This window comes from Macaca mulatta, chromosome 2, assembly GCF_049350105.2.
Source record: "Macaca mulatta isolate MMU2019108-1 chromosome 2, T2T-MMU8v2.0, whole genome shotgun sequence".
Lineage (NCBI taxonomy): Eukaryota > Metazoa > Chordata > Mammalia > Primates > Cercopithecidae > Macaca > Macaca mulatta.
The window spans coordinates 117153057-117174001 of NC_133407.1; the positions used below are offsets into that span (position 1 = coordinate 117153057).

The window sequence follows — 20945 nt, forward strand, 5'->3', positions numbered from 1 at the left end:
GCCACCTAAAATCACCTTCTCTGCTCCTGCATCCTTTTAGGAAGGGGTAACTGGGTACCATTCAGATGTGCCACGCTCAAAAAATGAGGGTGCTTTCTTTTGAGGGAGTTGTGGAGGAATACATGATGTCCTATATGGGAGGCCCATAAGGTTTGTGAGGTAAAAAAAGAATCAAGAGTTTGTCTTGCTCTGCTCATTCACCTGTAGTGATGGAGAGATTTGATTTCATCTGGACACTCTTGTTTCACTGACAGTGAGTACTGCTCAACCAGTGCTCGGTGCTAGGTAGTTAGGTGTGTCTTTCACAATGTTTAGCACAGCGAATAGAGAAAGTGCCTGGCAGATGCTTGGCCATCTCCTTTGCCTCTCCCATGGTACCAAGCATCTTGCCTTGTGCACAGTAGGTACTTGTTTGTGGGGCAAATGAATACATTTGCAGTTGAAGTAATCCTGTCTATCGGCCTGAAGTAAGAGACATTCACCATGTGTAGAGTGGGAATTGTGACTTCCTCTAGATGCAGGGACAGTTTTGTGGTAAAGCATCCTTATAACCTCACTTGGCCCTTTTTGGCACAAGACCTGTGAAGGCAGAGACCATGCCCTATTTTGCTCAGCATTTATTTCCCAGTGCAAATGCTCAGTATTTGTTGAATGAAGAAACAAATGGGATACACCTGTCTTTCTTAAATTGCAGACGTTCATTTCTTAAAGTAGTCATGTAGGTCTTCATCAAAGTTTCTTCAGTTCTCAAAATCTTCTCATGTATATCTGTGCATACATACACTCACTCAACACAGCAGTTGGCATACAATGGCCATTTGGTATTTGTTTTGCAAATGAAGTTAGTAAGTGGCAGTAGGTAAAGAAAAGGGCACTGACTGGGAGGTGGAAGATCTGGACCCAAGTCCAGGTTTGGTCACCTAAGCAATCTGGAGACCTTGTTAAGGGGCTAGGTATCCTGTCTCAGCCAGTCAGAATCTTGCTGTCTAAATGGGGCTAATTGCTGCTCTCATATCTTGAGGGTGGTTTATCCAGCTCACAAGAAAGAATTGATGCTCACTGCTTGTCAAAGTGAAGCCTTGTACATGTGTGAGGACTTTGTTCTTGTCACCGAAACATGCTCGGATCCCTGTGTTATGTTGGATGTGTGGCTAATGTGTATGCACCTCCTCCCTAGTCCACCCTGATAGCTGAGGGTGTCATTTTACCTAAATAAAGAAATACATTGTTAATGTACAAAATTTAGAATTCACAGAAAATTGTAAGTAACAATTACCTATAGACCGTAGCCCAGAGATAACCACCTTCTAATCTTGTGGGATGTTTCTTTTTGTACCTCTCCTAGGCAGGTACATTCACATCACACACACACAAAGACATGATGTTACTTCAGTCACCTAATCACTATTTTTGTATCAAATTTACCCAAGTAGATAACCCATTCCAGGAAAAGAAAGAGCCTTAACTTTTTTTTTCTGTAACTTTCTCACCACCACTTCTCAGGGCCTAGTCCGCTGTGAGACCAAGCAGATATTTGTTAAATATTTAATGGCTTTCTAGAACATCAGGGCTCACAAGATTCTGAGTTATAATCTAATGTTCTCAGCTGAAGTACAGGAGAACGAGGCCCGTGGAGAGAAGCAGGCCCGGGGCCCTAGGGCTAGATGTACCTGAGCTAGAACTCAGAACTGTGCTGTTGTCTTGCCCAAGTCTACTCTCTACTAATAAGAGGCACATGCAAGAAGGCCCCTCTGGTTGATGCTTCTAGCACAGAAACTGATTCTTGCTTAATTTTGACCATATCTCTAGGTTTGTGGTTACTGCTCAGAATCAGGATAGCCTCTGGGTATCTCAAAGCTGCTGTCTCCAGTGGAGCCTTCGGACTGATCTCACAAAGTTATGCTAATTTCTACATCAGCCTACATCTGGGGTCCTTCTCTGGTTATCATTGTTTGTACCGTATGCACAGATCCCACGCCCTTAATCACCCAGCCTTGGTGGGAGTATATTCTCCTGTGTTTTTGTTGCAATATCTCAACCCCGTATTGCCCTGCCTTGCCTTTCGAGCATGGTGGAAAGAAGTCCTCCTTTGTATGGTTGGTTCTTCCCTTATGCCCTCACCCTCCCTTTCTGTGGTGTCTTACTGAGCCAGTCGTTCATTCCCCAGCAAATATTTCGTGTTTACAGTCCTCAACTAGCTATACTGTGGAAGAGTCAGCAGATGTGCAAGCCCAGCCTTTCAGGATCTGAATCGAGAGAGAGAGGGGACATTATATAGAGAAATTATAGCTCAGTTGATAAAGTGGCCAAGGAGCCAGGAGAGGGGCCGAGCACAGGCTGTGGATCGTGGGTGGCGGGAGGCCTTTGTCATGGTTATTGGAGGTGTAGGGAGCTGGGCAGGCAGGGATTTGAAAAGGGGGGCATTAGAGCTTAACTTGGAAAGGAGGATTGGAATGTGAATATTTGGAGATTGTGGGAGAAAGCATTCCCGGCAGAGGAACAAGTAGTAGATGAAAAGGGTCACAGGTGGATCCCTAGGTGGGGGTAACCAAGGACTCTCAGGATCTGGGGGCTCAATAGCATCAAGTTGAGTGCTGCCCCTCTGCAGGCCATGACCTGGGAAAACATCACCTCCCAGCCCCTCCACTGCCTTTCCTGGTCCAATGCTATTGGTGCCAATAGCCTGGAAAGTTAATACAGTCAGTTTTCCTTTGGGACAGGGGACTTGGTGAGGGGGTCTGTGGACTCCTGAGAGCCTTCCAGTGGATTCCAGGTGATTTGGGAACTTCCTAATATTGCACAGATGATTTTGTGTGCATGTGAATCTTTCTCCCACAACTTTCAGAGATCTCTGTTACCCCTGAAAGTGTAAGAGGAAGAGGGTCGGCGTGTGGATTAATTTTAAAACCGTATTTTAAAAACTCTGAAATCATGTGAAGTTTGTAGGGGAAAGTTCCGTTCAGTTTGAAAGCCTTTACCATTCTCAGGCACAGCTCACTGATCTCCTTAGTCTGTGCACCCCTGATGGGCAAGATTATGTCTCATCCTTGCCCAGAACTTGACCTCAGAATCTTATTTGTGATGTTTGTTCAGGGAATAAAATAGCTTTGATGTGGATATAAATTTGCATGTGTGCTGACTTCCAATAGAGTGGATTTTTTTTTTTTTTTATTGCTACCTCTAGGATCCTAAGGCTGACTTTGTGTGGAAGAGACATTTCCAATGTCAGTCTTCCTGCCTGGTCCCTACCTGACCCTCGTTATTTAGCACAGGGACAAGCCTTGGCATGTCCTGCCAGCAAGCTGAGGGCTGGGGCTGTCTGGCCCGTACCTGCCAAATGTAGTCTGAGCTATCTTCTCTCTAAAGGACTCTTCAGCCCCATGACCCCCAAGTATAGAGCCAGACCCAAATGTGCCTCTTCACATGTTCCAAGGTGGGCATGCTTGGGAACCTCATCCAGCCCCTCCTTGACCTGAGGGGTCTGCAACAGCAGCCCATGCTCATCTTAGGCAGTATAAGGACTCCTGTGGCTGCAGAACCACCAGGTGGGACTCCCCTCAGGGGCTGCTTCTTGGTGAGTCTGCACTCTGTTTATAATCAAAAGGTCTGCCAGGTGGACATGAGGTGCCCAGCAGAGGGTAGGAACACTGGCAGTTGCCTTGGCATTTTGTTAAGTGGGTATACTAGTTGCTGGCCCATCAGAGAGCTGTAAGGTGCTGGAATGACAGAGCCATTTGTTTTCCCATGTGACATAGTCTGTTTTATAAAGTGGTGAGTGAGATCAAGGGAGAAGAGTGGGCCCCTTCATAGTTTTTCAAAGTCCTTTTTTCCTGTTTTAGGAAAAGTTCAGAGAGGACATTGACTTTCCATAGTCACGGGCATCAGCCTGTCTTGGAGAGACAGCAGCTGTGGCATGTAGGATTTTAAGGTGATGAGCCAAGTCAGGCAAGTCCTGATACAGGTGGGGTCTGGACATCCTGGGTGATCATTCTCATCCACCACTCCTCTATTTGGGCCGTTCTTACTCTTTCAGTAGCTCATGGATTGTCTATCTATCTGGGCCATTCCCATTCATTCAGTAGCTCATGGGTTGTCTAATATGTGCTGAGGAGAGAGGGAATAGATGCACATGGATCCTACCCTCAGCAAGCTTTCTGAACAGGAGGCAAAGGACACAAACAACTGTAATTAGCACAAGGTAGTGTGAAGTATGGTAAGAAACTTGGAGATGTGTGCTGACTTGGGGCTGGGGTCAGAGGTGGTTGGATTGATGTTCCTGATTCCTCCCTTCTGGGATGCTCGTGTTTTATTTATTTTATCTAAAACCTGCAGAACCTTTACCACTTGTTTCCACCTTTAACATCTTATTGCATTTATAGCCTCTGTGTTCATCCGTCTGTCCATCCATCCCTCCCTCCGTTCATCATCCTAAGACAGGATGTAGAAGGAAGACCGACCCAGTGCCCGCTCTCAGGGAGCTCACCTTTGATTGCTTCCTTATGGTTCCATTTATGTTGGGGGTTTTGTTCCCCACCTTAACTGTAAGTTCCTTGAAGGTCAAAGACTCTGTCTTCTTCAGTGTTCTTGGAAGTTGAAAAATCTGTTTGGTCAGTGGATTGCTGCAGCTGTCGTCTTGGGTGTATGTACTTAACAAAAGACTTGAGACTGTGTGTCTGCAGGGCACACCTGCCTTGCTGTTTGCTGTGCTGCACAGATGACTCTATTAGAGGCTTTTGGTTTGGAAATCCAGAGTGGTAGGAGGGTGGGAAGGGAGGTGGGGAAAAAATACAATGTCTCACTAGGCCAAGTTCCCAAAAGTATATCTGCACTTGAGGCTTTCCTGAAGAATGAAAAGCTTAATTAATGCATTTTCTTTGTGCTTCTGGTTCTTTTTCTCTCTCTCTTTTTTTTTTTTTAAGGACAAGGATGTGTCAATTTGAGTTGCCTAATTTTTAATGTGGGTCAGAGCTGCCACTTTCACACGCATTTGTCTCATCACACCTAGGCTTCTGTTGAAATGCTTGCTTCACAAATGAAGTTTAATTAATAGAAACAGGGAAGTGAACACAGGGGATGAATCTGGGGAGCCACGACTTGGTGCCTGCCCAGAGAGGTCTCTGGGTCAGATCCCTCCCGAGCCTGTTGTCAAGAGGCAGATTCTTACTTAGGGAGCCAGGACGCTGGGAGTCAGGCTGGGGCGTTCAACAACAATGCGTAGCATAGATTTGCCTCTTAGCAGATGTGGCTGGCCTATTTACAGTCAGAAGAATTGTCATTGTTTTAGAAAACTTTTTTGACCAAAAAATAAAATAACTACCAACAAAAAACCCAGACTCTTGGGTTGAGGCCAGGTTTGAATCTTAAAGCAGGTTGACCTATTTTCATGACAGCATTATCAGAACTTTGTGATTCTACCTCCCTAACATGCTTTTCCTGGTGTCACATGAATTGAGCACCTGATTCAAGCAGGAGAGAGAGAGTGAAGACCTTGTCCTTGTCTGGGGCAGCCCTGTTTCCCACTGTGCTGGGGTCTGAACCTCTTTGAGTAATGCCTCCCAGAGCTCACTTGCTAATGGCTATGCTCTGCCTGGGGAGGGTCTCTTGGGAGGGGCTGGTCCACACAGACAGGGCTGTACCTTTCACAAAGGGCTTTCACATCCCCTGTTTGACCTTGACAACTTCCCAGTAAGGGAGGCAGTGCCTGCAGTGCTATCCTTGGTCCACGGGGGAGGAAACTGAAGCTCACACAGGCAGGCAGGGGGAAGGCCTGGGAGAGAACTTTCAACACTGGCATACCACGGGGATTTGTCAGAGCACCTGCCTGGAGTCCCTGCCTCCCGGAACGTCGACTTCTTTCCAGATCTTTTGTTCTCTTATTTGATTTAAGTAGATCCAAATATGGTTCAAGAGCAAAGCAAGCCCCAAACTATGCATAGGATGTGTGGGTAATGGGCCAGAAAGCTCACTCCTCTGGAAAATGTTGGAATGTGACCTCTCCTGAGCATCCCAGTGACATGGCCGGACGCCCTGTTGAGATGAGGGAAAGGGCTGGGGGACAACCCCATGGCAAGGGCACTAGCCGAAGGAATTCATGCAGAGGAGAGGAGAGGGCTTTTCCACGGACGTTTCCTTGCCTCTAGTCTGTGTGTGTGTGTGTGTGTGTGTGTGTGTGTGTGTGTGTATGCGCGCACGTTCCGCCTTGGAAGATGACAGCTCCTGGTCTCAAGGGGCCACGCCCTGTTTCTCAGCAGCCTCCTCATCTACTCTCTTGGTTTTCCTCATTCTCTCCGAGGTAACAAGTCCTCACCTATTTTTTTTTTTATGGCACCCTACAGTGTCTCCAGTGATAAGAGCAGGTATCATAAAAAATATCAAAGCCAAATTAATCTACTTTGGTTTTTTAAAGTCACCGTGGTCCACAAAAAGTATTTACAGGGGCTGGAGATAATCTGCTAGTATTCTAAAACTAACAGTAGTGATGATTCTTTACATTTTTATAGAGTGCTTCAAACATTTTAGACTATTTTTACTTCTGTTTTCTTGTTATTCCTAGTACCCCTCCAGATTAGACAAGATGATGTCAAATATTTCCATCTTACAGATGAGCAAGTTCGGACTTAGAGAAGATAAGGTGCTAGCCCTGGAAAACAACTGCACTGAACCTAGGTGCTTATTTCCGAACAAGACAGGCATCGTGTTTAACTTCATGAAGGGGGTAATCAAATAAAAAGACATCAAATGCAAGGACAAATAAGAGACCCCGGGGGGTAATGTGGGAGACACCTCACCTGGTCTGAGGGTAAAGGCAGTGTGTAGGTGAGACATGGATGCTGAGTTAGCCTTTGCTGGGTGAAGAGAGTCAGGAAGATTGTCCAGGGCGTGATGTGTTCATGGGACTGTGGGGACCCATCTCAGCGGGCCCTGCAAGCCAGGATGAGTGCTTCGGTTTGGTTCTAAAGCTGTGAGAAGCCACTGAAGGGTTCTAAGCAGAGGACTGATGTGGGTTTTAGAAGGACTGCTGTGACTATCAGGCAGAAACACGTGGGGAGGGACAAGAACAAAACCGGAGAGCCAGGGCAGGCAGCTGCTGGAGTTATTCAGGGAAATGTTCGTACTGTAGACTCTGGGGTGACTGAAGTGGGAAGATTCAAGAACTATTGGGGTGTGGAATGGAGAGCAGCTAGGGATTATTTGGTTGTGGTAGAGGAAAACAAGTAATAGAGACTCAGGATTTTGGCCTGGATGTGATAGGACCATTTTCTGAGTTAGGTAACCTTTTACATTACAGGGTCTTCTCTGGGACCCGCGTGGGCCTGTTTTGGGTAGGAGGGCAGGAGCATGGACTCAGTTTGGGACATGCTGAGTTTGAAATGCCTTTAAAGTATCTTATGTGGAGACTTCGGGCAGGAATGGGGACAGGTGGTTCTGGAGCTCCAAAGAGAGAAGTAGGCTGGAGGTGCAAGTTCCAGATTCATTGCCACAAAGTGAGCAATTGGAATAGTGGACAGGAATTAGATCACCAAATTCTGTGATTCTTTCATCTTTCCCATACTTCTTGAGGGGATTTATAAACTCAAGCTCAAAATCGGAACCTGAGCTTTAAGAGAGAGATAGTGATGTTTGGAGTTGGTTTAACAAAGGCTGTTTTGCGGGCCCCAGAGAAGACCCTGTAATGTAAAAGGAGAATCCGGTAGGTAATTGGAACCAACAAATATACTTAATGTTATATCCCAGTGATGCTAGTCTCAGAGCTCACAGTTGGTTGTACGAGTGTTGGTTCCTGGTCTCTGTAGAGTTTCTTCCTTATGGCTGCATATTCCATCAGTTGTTCCACCCAAATTTACTCAATTAGATCTTGGTGGTGCATTTCACAATAAGAAATAATTCTGAAATACACTGAATACACTCATAATGATTTCAAATTTTGGATGAATTCTTTGGGTTAAGACCCAGGGGTATTTCCTTGGTTGTAGAGAACACACATTTTTATGACTCCTTGTTATGAAGCCAACAGATTGTGTAAAAGAACTCTGGAGTGATTGGAGCAAGAGCTATGTGGTGTCTCTCCCTGAAGCCCTCAGAGGGTTGCCCTCTTTGGATTTCAAGGGACCTGCTCTGTGAGGCACACTGGAGTCTCAAGGGCAAGCTGTTGTTCACTGATTCATTCACCAGCATTCGCTGAGCATGTCTCACGCCTTCTTTCTTGCTTGCCCCGGAACATGCACATGACTCAGACCCAGCCCTGCCTGTGGCCTGGGCCTGGTAAATCTCATGCAGATAATTGCAGCAGCTGAGGATGAGCTCGGCTTTGTTTGAGCTCTGGATGAAGTTGGGGGGAGTTTAGAGATGGGAGATGCTCCTTCTGCCTGGGGGAGTAGAGAAATGCTTCCTGGAGGTTATAGAAGGAAATTGCCTTTGTGGAGATGATCGACAGCTCCACACCCCTGTGTCAGTGTCTCTAGCTGCGACAGACACACAGGTCAGCAGGCAACCCTTGTTTTCCCTGAGAGCAGCAAAGGCCCTGGTGAGGATGCGCCCAGCACTACAGGCCTGGCTAGCTGCCTCTTTTTTTTTTTTTTTTTTTTTTTTTACCTTTCAGTTTTCAAGGTCTGAATTTTTAACCAGATACTTTCTAACCTTAAAGTGATTTTGTACTCCCAAGGAATCATTCTGAAAGTTAGGAAATTTATTTGTGATTCATTGAGTTGAACTATCAATAACTATAACAGATTCTGATCTCCTTTGTGGAAAAATAAAGTAACTACTCAAGTAGAAGAATGAGAGAAAGGGTCTTGATTACCGTTTTGTCCTTTTTTGGAGACCACTTTTAATTTCTTGGCCACTCCGTGCTTGTCTTCATTTTGCACAGCACCACTGTTACAACTCCTAAAACTTACACATCACGGCAGGTGTGTGATTCTTTCATTCTTTAGATCTGTAGTTTTCCCTTATGCAGAAATCAGTGTCTTTTCTTCCAATGTATTTAAACCTTTAATGAATATTTTATCAATTGAATTTCATGTTTTATATTTCATTATTAATGTTGTTTACGAGACCCTATCCTCATTAACATAACTTACAAACTAAGAGGAGGAACGATATTTTAGGACAATGGTTGGTAAGAGAATAGTTGCACATCCTTCCACACGTGTCAAAAATGGGCCTTTAGCGAGCCTGCAGGAAAAGCTGGGATGCTGAGTATGTGTCTCGCCTGGGGTGACAGATCGGGTGTGCATGTTCTGTGAGCTCTCCGTGGTCCCGAGTGTGTGGCTGTCCCTGCAGCATTTGGACGAACTCCCGCCAAGAGGAAGCCTGGGCATGGGGGTGCCGTGAGGCCGGACTGAGTGTATGAGTCAAGGTCGGCCTTGTCCTAGCTGGGTGACATAAGCCAAGCCCCTTGCGGACTCTTCAGGGTCATTTTGATCTTCCCGCCGCCCAGATGTCCCCTGGTTCACTGATGACTCTGGTAACTAATGTGTCATTTTCCTCTGTGCATTTTTCTTCTAGAGACAAAGTCTCGCTCTGTTGCCCAGGCTGGAGTGCAGTGGTGCAGTCATGGCTTACTGCAGCCTTGAACTCCTGGCCTCCAGTGATCCTCCCTTCTCAACCTCCCAAAGCACTGGGATTACAGGCATGTGCCATTGTGCCTGGCCTTGTTTTGGCAAAACCATATGGATGTCCCATCTAACACTCCGGCCTCTCATTTCAAGGGCCCTTTTCCCCTTTAGCCATCCACTTCCACTTGCATACCCTGGGCCTCACGGTTTGGGTGGCTGTTTCAGCTCCTCAACCTCTACCTTACCAGCCTTGCCCTTCTCTCTGGCCTGCCTGCTCAGCATCACCCAGGACCTGTTTTCCCTGCAGACCTGGGCTCTCCTCCTTGGCCAATTTAGATGCCAGACCTTTCACCTCACCTCCTCAAATCCCTCTGGTCCTTTTCATCACCTCTGTGCAGGATATCCCGGCCCTGGATGGATCCAGCTAGTGGTCCTGGACCTGCCTGGCTGTCCAGCCTCAGCTTATGCCACTGCCCCTGCATCCACCGCTGTTCTGCTTCACGAGCTGCCTTCTGTTGCTCTAAGGAGTCGACTCCTTCCCACCTCGGAGCTTCTAGACCATGTCCTCCCGCCAGATGGCTCTTCTCTCACTTCATCTATTACTTTAAGCTCCACATCATCATTTGCTTCCTAGGGGAGCCTCCTGTGACTGCCTGGTTGAGGTCAGGCTTGTCGTCCAGCCTATACTTAGGATTGTCACTTATTGTTTGTGTGCTTATCTGTTCAACACCTGGCCCAGGTTGTGTAGGGCAGACCTAGTTTCAGACCTTCTGTTCCTTCATGCCCATGAAATGTCCCAGAAATCCTATTGCCTTGGCATCCAAATGCCATCGCCCAGACTGTCTCCTATAATCAGAAACAGCTCAGAAAGCTTTTATCAGCATGAGTGTCCTGGTTTTTGGTTCACAAAACAACTGCGGTCATCACAGTTCTAATTCCTGTTGGTTGGAGAGTCAGTACAGAATATTAGCTTTGGGCCAGATTCCTTGAGTTAAATCCTTGCCACTTATAACTAGGTGAGCCTGGGCGGCCGAGCACCCTCTTGTTTCCTCATGTGGAAGGCGATCGTGGTGTCCATATCCTGGCATTGCCGAGAGGATCAAGTGAGCAGGCACAGGTGCTTCTCTACACTGAGAGGCACTGAGCACATGGTGAGCATCCGGGAAACATCGGCTGCCATTAGTGTGGGCTGAGCGCTGTCCGCTGTGGGCTACAGAAGGCCCTACTGCCTGTGCTGCATTTTTCTCTTATGTATGGGCTTCTGGTAAACATGTTTGGATTGAAATACACATTTGAGGCGGCACTGGACCCAGACCTTTGAGCCTGTGAGTCCAAACCCTTTCCTCCTGTGCAGTTGCAGCTCACTTCCCACATCACTCAGTCCTGCCTCTCAGCAACACTACACTGTCGCCTTCCTCCGTCGTCACTGTTGGCCCTTTCACATAAACAAGGGCCCCATGTATCTTCCTCTTATTCTCTGCCTGGAATACTCTAATTCTTTCCTGGAATCCAATGTTCTGTTCACCTCCTCCTTTGTATTTTTTATTTTTTATTTAATTAATTAATTTATTTTTGAGACAGAGTCTCACTCTGTTGCCCAGACTGGAGTGCAGTGGCATAATCTCGGCTCACTGCGACCTCTGCCTCCCGTGTTCAAGCGATTCTCCTGCCTCAGTCTCCCGAGTAGCTGGCACTACAGACATGCGCCACCATGCCTGGCTAATTTTTTGTGTTTTTAGTAGAGACTGAGTTTTGCCATGTTGCCCAGGCTGGTCTTGAACTCTTGAGCTCAGGCAGTTTGCCCACCTTGGCCTCCCAAAGTGCTGGGATTACAGGCATGAGCCACCATGCCCAGCCCACCTCCTCCTTTAATACCAGCTTCACAAACATCCTTCAGGATATGTCTCTGGGCTCTGAGCCTGTGTGTTGCTCTCTGTCCACTCAATGCTGTGTTGATTCGCCCTAGTAATTGGCAATTATAATTCTAAGATTATAGACTACAGTATCAAAGGTAAGAGCAATGTTTCCTCTCCCAGGAACCACACAAAGCATAGAAGAACTCAGTATTTCCTAGGCCTTCAGGAAAAGCTTGTTGACTAAAAGAAATAACCAGTTGACCTGGTTTTGGTGTCTGTTTATTTTTACGTAGATATGAGGTGTACCCTGGGATCCTTGTTAAATCTCATGTTACTCAGCTCGTTTTGTCACCAGTGTTGGGCAAAACTGGGTGACAGGCTCTCCACCTTCTCTGCCCCTTTCTTTTCTTTCCCTGCTTTTCTAGGAACACCTGATTCTTCTGTACGCTAGGGTGTCATTTCTCTGGTTCCTTTGGCAGTTCAGTGAGAGCTCCTGGGCACCTGCCTACGGTGTGACAGGTGCTCGTCTGAGCACCAGGAGCAGCGGTGAACCAAATGGGCAGGGCTCCTGTTCTGGTGGGAAGAGAGGTGATAAACGAATATGTCCACGACATAGGTGGTGCTTCCATTCTAGCGGGGAAGACCTGTGTTGATTGGCCAGGAAAGGTGTCTTTAATGAGGTGCCATGTGGGCAGGGATCTGAATGAAGTGAGGGAGCAGGCTGTGAGGATAGCCAGGGTAGAGGGGATGGGCACCCAGCCTGGCTGAGAGTGTGTGTAGGGGGGCAAGGAGATGTTCTTAATTGGAATGGAGTGGGGATGAAAGGATGGGAGGAGCTGGAGGCATCAGAACATAGAAGACGTTCTAGGAACCCCCGAAAAGGGCCTTGGATGTTACTCTGAATTAGATGGAGAACTGTTTGAGGGTTTTTGGGAGCAGGGGACATAATCTGATTTGTGTAATGTCACCTTAGGTCTCTCATCAGCTTAAGGAAATTAATTCATTCATAGGAGGAGGGAAGTAACTTCTGGTTTAAGGAGGAACACTTGCCTAATTCCTCTTTGAGTAAGGCCTAATCTGTCAAAGAGTTGTGGTTAGACTCTGTTCTGAACTGTAGCATCCCGGGGCTTGACCCTGGTTCTTTTTTTTTTTTTTGACATGGAGTTTTGCTCTTGTTGCCCAGGCTGGAGTGCAATGGCACACCCTTGGCTCACTGCAACCTCCGCCTCCCGGGTTCAAGCGATTCTCCTGCCTCCACCTCCCAAGTAGCTGCCGCCACGCCCAGGCGCCTGCCACCATGCCCAGCTAATGTTTTGTATTTTTAGTAGAGACGGGGTTTTGCCATGTTGGCCAGGTTGGTCTAGAACTCCTGACCTCAGGTGATCTGTCTGCCTCGGCCTTCCAAAGTGCTGGGATTACAAGTGTGAGCCACTGCGCCCGGCCAACCTTAGTTCTTTTACTCCCTTGATTTTGCTAAGTCTGTGAGTAGGGGTAGTAAGTTTCAAAAGTTATAATAATTAATATATTCACACCTTTTTCATGGTCTGGGAGAACTAAAATAGGTGCAGGATAAATGAAGGAACTGAACTAGGTAGGACCAAAATCAGTAATTTGAACCAAACTTCATAGCTACTGTTTTTGAAACTGTCATTCCTACCTATGGATAGATAAGGACAAGAGATTATAAAATCTGATGGCCACGAATCTAATTTTATGAGACAGTGTAATGATAAAAGGAATGAGGCAGGCTGATAAATGCAGATCTGTATGTCTTCCAGTTGTAGCCAGCTTGTCTTGTTTCTGAGTTTCTTGAGTTTTTTCCCTGGGAATTGTTTTAGGCCCAAATGGTAAGCAAAGGGAATATGGTGTAAGCAGAATTAAATAACTTTCCCCAGCACCTCCTACTTTCTCTCCTCAGATGTGTGAGTGGTAAATACTTTGGAAGAAATGCACCCCAAGCCTCGTGTGTTCACTCTGCTCCCAAAGGTGCTTGGGCAGTTGCTGGTGATGGGAGTGTTGTTTGATTGTAGCTCTGCATATAAGGGTGTCTGAGGATTGTAAAGTTATCAGGAAATCCCTCTTTGTGTTGAAGTCATGAGCAGGTGCGGGAGAGGTGAGAGGAAAGGGCAGTGGGTATTCTTCCCCCTCGAAGTGTGGGAAGAGCAGTGCTCCAAGGCCGCCCAAGGAGCTGGGAGCTTTTCCTTCTAAGGTGGTTTTCCCCTTCTCGCCACTCCCAACTAGCAGATGGGCAGAAGGAAGTACTTTATCTGCCTGCCACAGGGCTGGGAAATGTGGCCCATGTCCTACCTCAGTGCCTGGGTCACCAGCAGAGATGGCTGCAGTCCCAGCCAGCTCTGCAGGAGCTTCAGTCAGACACGCTGATGTTAGGATGCATTCTTCAGGGAGCTGCAGCTTTTCTTAGAAGGTGGAAAAAGAGAAAGAAGTGAGTAAGGTGAAGTCTTAGAAGAAGGAAGAATAGAAACCAAGTTCAGTGACAGCCCACCAGGCCTGGCAAAGTCTAACAAGGAGTCTGTGAGGTAGGGAGTGTGCATGTGTGTCTGTGTGGGTAAAGGCTAATGGAATGGGAGATGCCCTTGAACAGAAAGGCTTTCACCCAAAAGTGTGAAGTCTGGTTCATCTTAGTGACAGAAGTTAGAAAACCGCTTTCAGACAATCATTGTATTATTTTACAGCATTCCAAGCAACCTGAGTTGGTCTCAAAGGTGGCTCCCTCAGGCCTTACCTGAGGATGGGGACAGAGTTGCTCAAATGCTTTGGGATTACTGAGACTAGAGTCAGGATAAGCTCGATTCCAGGTTCCTCAGGCCATGCTTTTCCACTGGCCAGTTCAGTCCCTTCAGCAAGTGTTTGTCGAGCACTTACTAGATAGGAGGCACTGTTCTTGGCACTAGAGATATTTGGTGAAAAGGTCGGCCTGGAGCTTCCATTCTACTCGGGAGACACATGAGTAAATACAGGTGGTGATTTAGAGAGCACCTGCCTCCTGAAGGAAAGAAGGAAGGTGACGCAACAGCACCTGGTCAGGATGGTCAGGGAAGGCCATGTGGGGCTCTGGGACAGAATTTTCTAGGCAGAAGGAAGATACAGAGGCTTCGAGGCAGAAAGAAATGCCATTGTGGAGTAATGGCAGGCGGCTGATCCCACTCTCTGCATGCAGAAAAGGGCAGCAGCCTTCTTGAAGCCTTCTTACCTTTCTAATGTTAGTAAAATTCCACACCCTTATGTGTATGTGGCAGCCACTGTCATAGGCATCAGGGATCCTGCTTTTCTTCCCCTTGGCCAGGATGTGAAGATTTGTGATCAGAGCATCAGAAATAATGTCCCTTGAGACTTGCAGATTGAGGAAAAAATGACAGGAGTCACCCAAATATGAAAACCAGATCTTGAATTCCTCTATTGATCTGGTGGTAGACATGGTGGGAGTTCACTCCCTTGCAGCTTTAACGTCCTGTTATTTTGCTATTGATTTCTTTCCTCAGGTTTCAATTTGTATTTTTTCCATGTTGTCTATACATTGGTCATCTATTTTAATTGTTTAAATATTAAAATGGTGCATTAGTTCAACACAACTCTTATAAACAGCTGTGTGGTGAGGAGTGTAATCTTGGTAGCTGTAGTCCCCCTTAGGGTTAGTAGTTAGGTTTGCGACAGCCAGCTCAGCCAGCTCGTTTTCACAGTGCCCTGTTTCCCACTGGAAAATGCGAGGATGCAGTCACGGGAGGACCAGGTAGACAGCATTTGGAGGATTTGGTGGATCTAAGAATATTTTCATTTGGAAGAACAGGATGGACACCAGAGGCCAAACCAAGGAGTAGAGGAAAAGATGGCACCTTTCCCCCATCCCACCTCTGGAACTTTCACCTACAGTATAGGGTTGCCTTGAAGCCCTGGATCACCATGGAGCTTTCAGGGAGTGGGAGGAGCCATCCATTTGTCATCTGTCTCCAGCTGGCCCCAGGAACTATTCAACATCTGGGATTGCTTCCTGTGGTGCCCCCTGACCCAGCTCACCAGAGCCTACTGACTCTGGACCCAGTGTTGTCCTGGGTACCTGCCTGACTCTTACTCACTCCAGGGTGACCCTGGTTTCTAGTGACACCAGCTTGACCTAACTCAGTTTGTCTAGAATACAGTTGAGTTGCAGCAAGGGAGATGAGGAAGGGTAAGAATTCATGAAAATAAATTACAAAGAGTTTTCATGGTTTCTACCCTCGATAAGTTTACAGTCTAGTCTTCATGAGAACATGTGCTCATTTGATGATAAGGCATTTTGTGACATGTGCCTGGAGGTAATTCAGACAGATGGGCTGGGCAGGAGGGAATGCAGGGGTGTGTATAGCAAAATGTATTATTAAATTATGGCATCTGTTGTCAGCAACCGGTTTAGACCTTCTTGATCTCCTGGGGTTTCTTTTCAGTTACAGAATTCTATCATCATTAAAGAAACAAGGCTTAGCCACTTACTGCTTTAAATACCAAGAAGAGATGGTGAATAAGGTTGGGATCCATGGGGCTTTGAGAACCTAGTAGCATGTGCACTGTATCACAGGTCTCTTCTGGCTGATACTGGAGAGGGCCATGCAATGCTGGGGAAGGGCAGCTGTACTAGGGAGTCTGGATTCGAATTCTAGACATCCCTAGGCTCACTGTGTGACGTTCATCCCCTCTCCCCCCACTCCCTGTACCCTTTGAGTGCCCCTGCCTTCTTACTCTGCATGTGTGTGCATGTGTGTGTGTACCCATGAGTGTGAGGAAGGATAACTCCAGTGTTGGGGGAGATTCTGCCAGGAGGTAGATGCCCTGAGTAGTGGTCCTCTCTTTGGCACCTACCAACTGTGTCATTTTGGAAAATGGCCCCCCGCCAAAGATTTCCACATCCTAATCTCTTGAACCTGTGAATATGATACCTTACACGGCAAAAGGGATGTTGCAGATGTGATTAATTTCAGAATCTTGAGATGGAAAGATTACTCTGGATTATTTAGATGGGCCCATCCAATCCTTACAAGAGGGAGACAATAGTTAGCTGGAGAAGGAGCTGCCATGATGGAAGCACGGAAGTCAAGAGTGATGTGACCACGAGCCAAGGAATGTGGGCAGCCTTAGAAGCTGGAAAAGGCAATGAAACAGGTTCAGCCCTAGAGCCTCCAGAGGAGCACAGTCCTGCTGACATCTTAATTTTAGTTCAGCAAGGCCCATTTCTGCCATCTGACCTCCAGAACTCTAAGATACAAAGTTTGTGTTGTTTTAAGCTACTAAATTTTAGTAACTTGTTATAGAAGCAGTTGGAAACATATATCACTTATACGTCTGGATTTTAGTTGCTTCAGCTCTAAAATGGGGACACAAAATGTTTTCTGCCTGAAGGCTGAGAACTGGACCATGTGGCTTTTGGCATTCCTTCCAGTTCTAGATTCCATGAGAGAGAAAATCGACCTGAAAATGCATTAAATGTTTAAGAAGATAGGGAAGAGAGAAATACACAATTATTTAATGTCTGCATATGTCATTTAATTCTTACAACCACCTGAGAGATTTTATGATTATTATTTTCTTTTGGTCATTCAAGTATTTGAGTCCCTATATGTGCCAAATGGTGTTCTAGGTGTTAGAAATACAGCAGTGAACAAGACCAATAAAAATCTCTTGTCTTTTTGAAGCTTATCTTTAGGGAGACAGATGAGAAACCATGAGCATAATTGCTAAGTGAATCATCAGCTAGGTTGGCAATTGATAGTTGGGATGGAAGAAAATTAGAGCAGGTTGATGGGAGCACGTTATTGACTAGGAGTACAGGAGCTCAGAGGGTGAGCAATTTGCTCAAGACCATGGCACCAGGAAGTAGCGGGGTGGGGTTGAAACTCAAATCTGTTGGAATCCAGAGGCCTGGTCTGATCCTTTTCTCAGGCTGGTAGAACGCTCTGCCTGACTTTGCCTATTTGGATTCCCCCACTTTACTGAGGGAGAGGAGTCCCCACTGCCAGCTATTGTTAGGACAGTTGCTGTCATCCTGAGTTTCATATTTTTAGCTCCTTTCCCATCTCTCTAATAAGTCAATGCCAGAGAGCTAGGGCTAGGCTGATGCTGGGAATGAGACGAGGAACACAGACAGCGCAGGTCGCTTTGTGAGTTCCGGAGGCTTGTACAGAAGACACATGGGCCGGCCACTGTTTCCTGTCTCTCTGAGGGAGCTGTAACTCCAGCCTTTCATCTCACAACTCAAGTTGCTTTTGCTGCAGCTGAGGCCTGAACGTGTATTTGTAACTCTGGGGAAAAGGGTGTTCAGTTATCAACAATTACTATTAGGTTGGTGCAAAAGTAATTGCGAATTTTGCCACTAAAAGTAACTGTAAAAACCGCAATTACTTTTGCACGCACCTGATATTTTTATGTTGCATGGCCTTTTCCTGGCAGTTTGATATTTATCATTTCCTGTCATTGAGGAATGTGTTTTTCTAGGACAGTCTGAAGGCTGTCAGGACTTTAGAGGGAAGCTCTAAAATGTGCTTCTCTCTCCATTAGGTTGGCTCCTCAGTCAGATTCTGATTTGAAAATGAAAGGTGCTTGGTAGTAAGAATAGTGGAAGTAAATTTTCAATATTACACATTAACAAGTCATGACTAGTAACTTTTATGGGTTCTTCCCGTCTCAGATTTCAGAGAATATTTTTGGGTTGTGTTTTATTGAGGAGGGTTTAAAGAAATGCCTTGTCCTGGCTGGGCATGGTGGCTCAGGCTTGTAATCCCAGCAATTTAGGAGGCCCAGGAGGGCAGATCACTTGAGGCCAGGAACTTGAGACCAGCCTAGCCAACATGGCACAACCCCGTCTCTACTTAAAAAATAAAAATAAAAAAAGCAAAAATTAGTTTGGGCATGGTGGCTCATGTCTGAAATCCCAGCTACTTGGGAGGCTGAGGCAGGAGAATCACTTGAACCTGGGAGGCAGAGGTCATAGTGAGCTGAGACTGCACCACTGCACTCCAGCCTGGGCGACAGAGTGAGACGCCATCTCCAAAAAAAAAAAAAAAAAAAAAAAAAGAAAGAAAGAAAACCAAAGCAAAGCCTTGTCCTGTTGTGCTTGGTTTGAAACTGCCATTCGCTTTAGTTTCTGCTTCCTGCTACTTCTACGCAAAGTGAAGAGAAAGCCTGGCTTCAGAAGAATTACATAATCAACCCCTGGGGCTAGCTAGCTGCAGAAGAACTTGAACTTTTGGTTAATTAGTGGAGGCTGGGCCATAGCTGGCAGAGCGGGATGTGCCCATGCCTGGGTATTGAGAGACTAGGTCTTGACATGGCTCTGCGACTGTCCATGTCACCTTGGAGGACCTTTCTGAGTTGGGACAGCTGAGAAACTTCATGCCATTTGACAGTTTTCTTGAGGTTATGAGCAAATTAGCCAATCAAGGAAGTAAATAAGTAAGTGTTGGGGGAACAAATTTGTATGTTATTGGCGTGCCTTTGTTTTTAATACCATAGATGTGTTCCTGATGAAAAGGGTGTGAATAAATGGAATTTAAAATAGTTTTCCAATCAATGGAATCTTTCACTTTTTAATATATCAGGGTCCTCTGAAGTGGCAGCTCTGCCTGAATTTCATTTTTCACATTAGCTTAAAAATATTTTAAAGTAAAATATGTTCATTTCAAAACATATAGGAAACAGATAAAGGCAATATGTTTTTTATAAAACGAAATCATATCCTATCATTGGACTTGTGGCTGTTTTCCTGTTTTAACCACTATAAACCATGTTGCATTGAATATCTTGAGGTAGCAAAATCACAATGCAGATTCCTGATTATTTCTTTAGAATAAACTGTTAGCCTTGAAATTGCTGCACTGAAGATAGACAGGATTTTTTGATATGAGTTGCAAAGTTATTTGCTTTGCTTTTGCTTTTTGAAAGTGATAAAAGCTTAGACATTTTGATATTAAAATAACAGAACTACTTAAGAGCCTAGACTTTAAAGTCAGATGCACCTGATTTTGAGTCCTGGCTCCACCGTAACAGGCTGTGAGACCCTGACAATTTATGTCCCATCTATAAGCCTCAGTTTCCTCATTTATAAAATGGGCATAATATCCTTAAACTCACTGCGAGCATTAATTGAATGACACAAAATAACTAAAACACCAGACTGTACATGAATTCTCTATATGGGAATTCTTACTAATTTGTACCTGAGCCTCTCCTTATTCACCAGAAGAGTGTGAGAACTTAGTCTCCTCTCTGTTCCACCCACGGCTTTCTAGCAGTCACTGTAGGTCCAAGGAAACGCACCACCATCTTGGTGCGCTGTAACCAGGGTTGAGATGTCTGTCCTAATTTTGAAAGCCTGCCTTCAGACATTTATATGTTCAGACAAACTAATCAGGCTGAAATTTCTCATGCTTATTTGCAGCTAGATGAAGCAATCCATTTAGTTGCTTTGGAATTACCCAAGCGGAGAAGAAATTGGTTTCTCAGCCTTGAGAAATTCTGCAGATACTGAAGTACAGATGGCACCAGGGCCAGCTTGGTAAAACCAGAAACAAGGGGCCTGAGTTTGGCCCTTTGTCAGGGCCTCTGTCCTTGGGAAACTGGTGGTTCCACCTAGGACCCAACATAAGCCTCAGCTCTTGATTTGGCCAGCATGAATCATAAAGTTACTTCTTATCTCACCCTTTGGGGGACACTGAGCTGCTCAGAGCTTTTCTGTTTTCTCTTTCCAGCTTCCTCTTCAATTGATAGGGATGAAGTAGTTGCTGAATCTGTTTCTCTTTCCTGAATCAGAGACCCAGAGACATTCATATGGTTGCTTTCTGGTAAAACCTTGCTGATCTGGTATTTGGGCTATCATTAGGCTGTAGTGCAAAAAGACTTGAGGTGAATTTTGGGACTCCAGATTCCAGAATGTATAATAAATATCTCCTGTAGTTAATATTCACAACCCATGAGATAGGAACAGAGAGGGAAACTGAGGTACCAAAAGTAATGTGGCCAAAGACGTGCAGCTAGTAAATGGCAGAACTGGGATTTGAATTCTTGCTGAGTATGGTTCCATTGAAACTATTACTCAATACCACCTTTTAATCTGTTTATTATAATGTATTTCATACCTTTCTATGCTGTGGGATTTATTTGTTCATCAATTACACAATTGTTGCATGGAAGGATACAAAGAAAAAAACATGGCAACGTGGTCCCTGTTCTTAGGGAATTTTCATAAGGTATTAACAGGAGAAGCAACAAGGTAACTATAGATCATAATATAAAAATACTTCCCCTGTTTGATAGATAGCTCTAACCCCCCTGTTCTCTGAAGAACTTGGTTCTGAATGATTGAAACAGATAATCCTCTGTGATTCCCGTACATGTCCTCTGTGCCAACCTCCCACTCCGGCGGTGAGTCCATTGTGTTTTTCCTTTATTGGCAACCCTAACGTGTTGGGGTACCCTCTCTAACTCCACGGTACACTGTCAGTTTGGTGTTAGGAGAGAAATGATCTCAAGCCCACGCTGCACACTCTTT

The 20945-nt window shown here is 45.7% G+C and overlaps 1 protein-coding gene and 1 long non-coding RNA gene across 6 annotated transcripts in view; one reads left to right on the forward strand and one right to left on the reverse strand.

Moving 5' to 3' along the window:
* LOC144339246 (uncharacterized) overlaps positions 1-18481 on the reverse strand; it is a 42794-nt gene extending 24313 nt beyond the window's left edge. The window contains exons 1-2 of the long non-coding RNA XR_013414071.1: positions 18414-18481; positions 9536-9858 (exon numbers count right to left, since the gene is read on the reverse strand). This is a non-coding gene — a long non-coding RNA (uncharacterized LOC144339246). The remainder of the gene's footprint in view (positions 1-9535; positions 9859-18413) is intronic.
* Positions 1-20945, forward strand: part of CACNA1D (calcium voltage-gated channel subunit alpha1 D) — a 327158-nt gene that overhangs the window by 87511 nt on the left and 218702 nt on the right. The window lies entirely within an intron of this gene.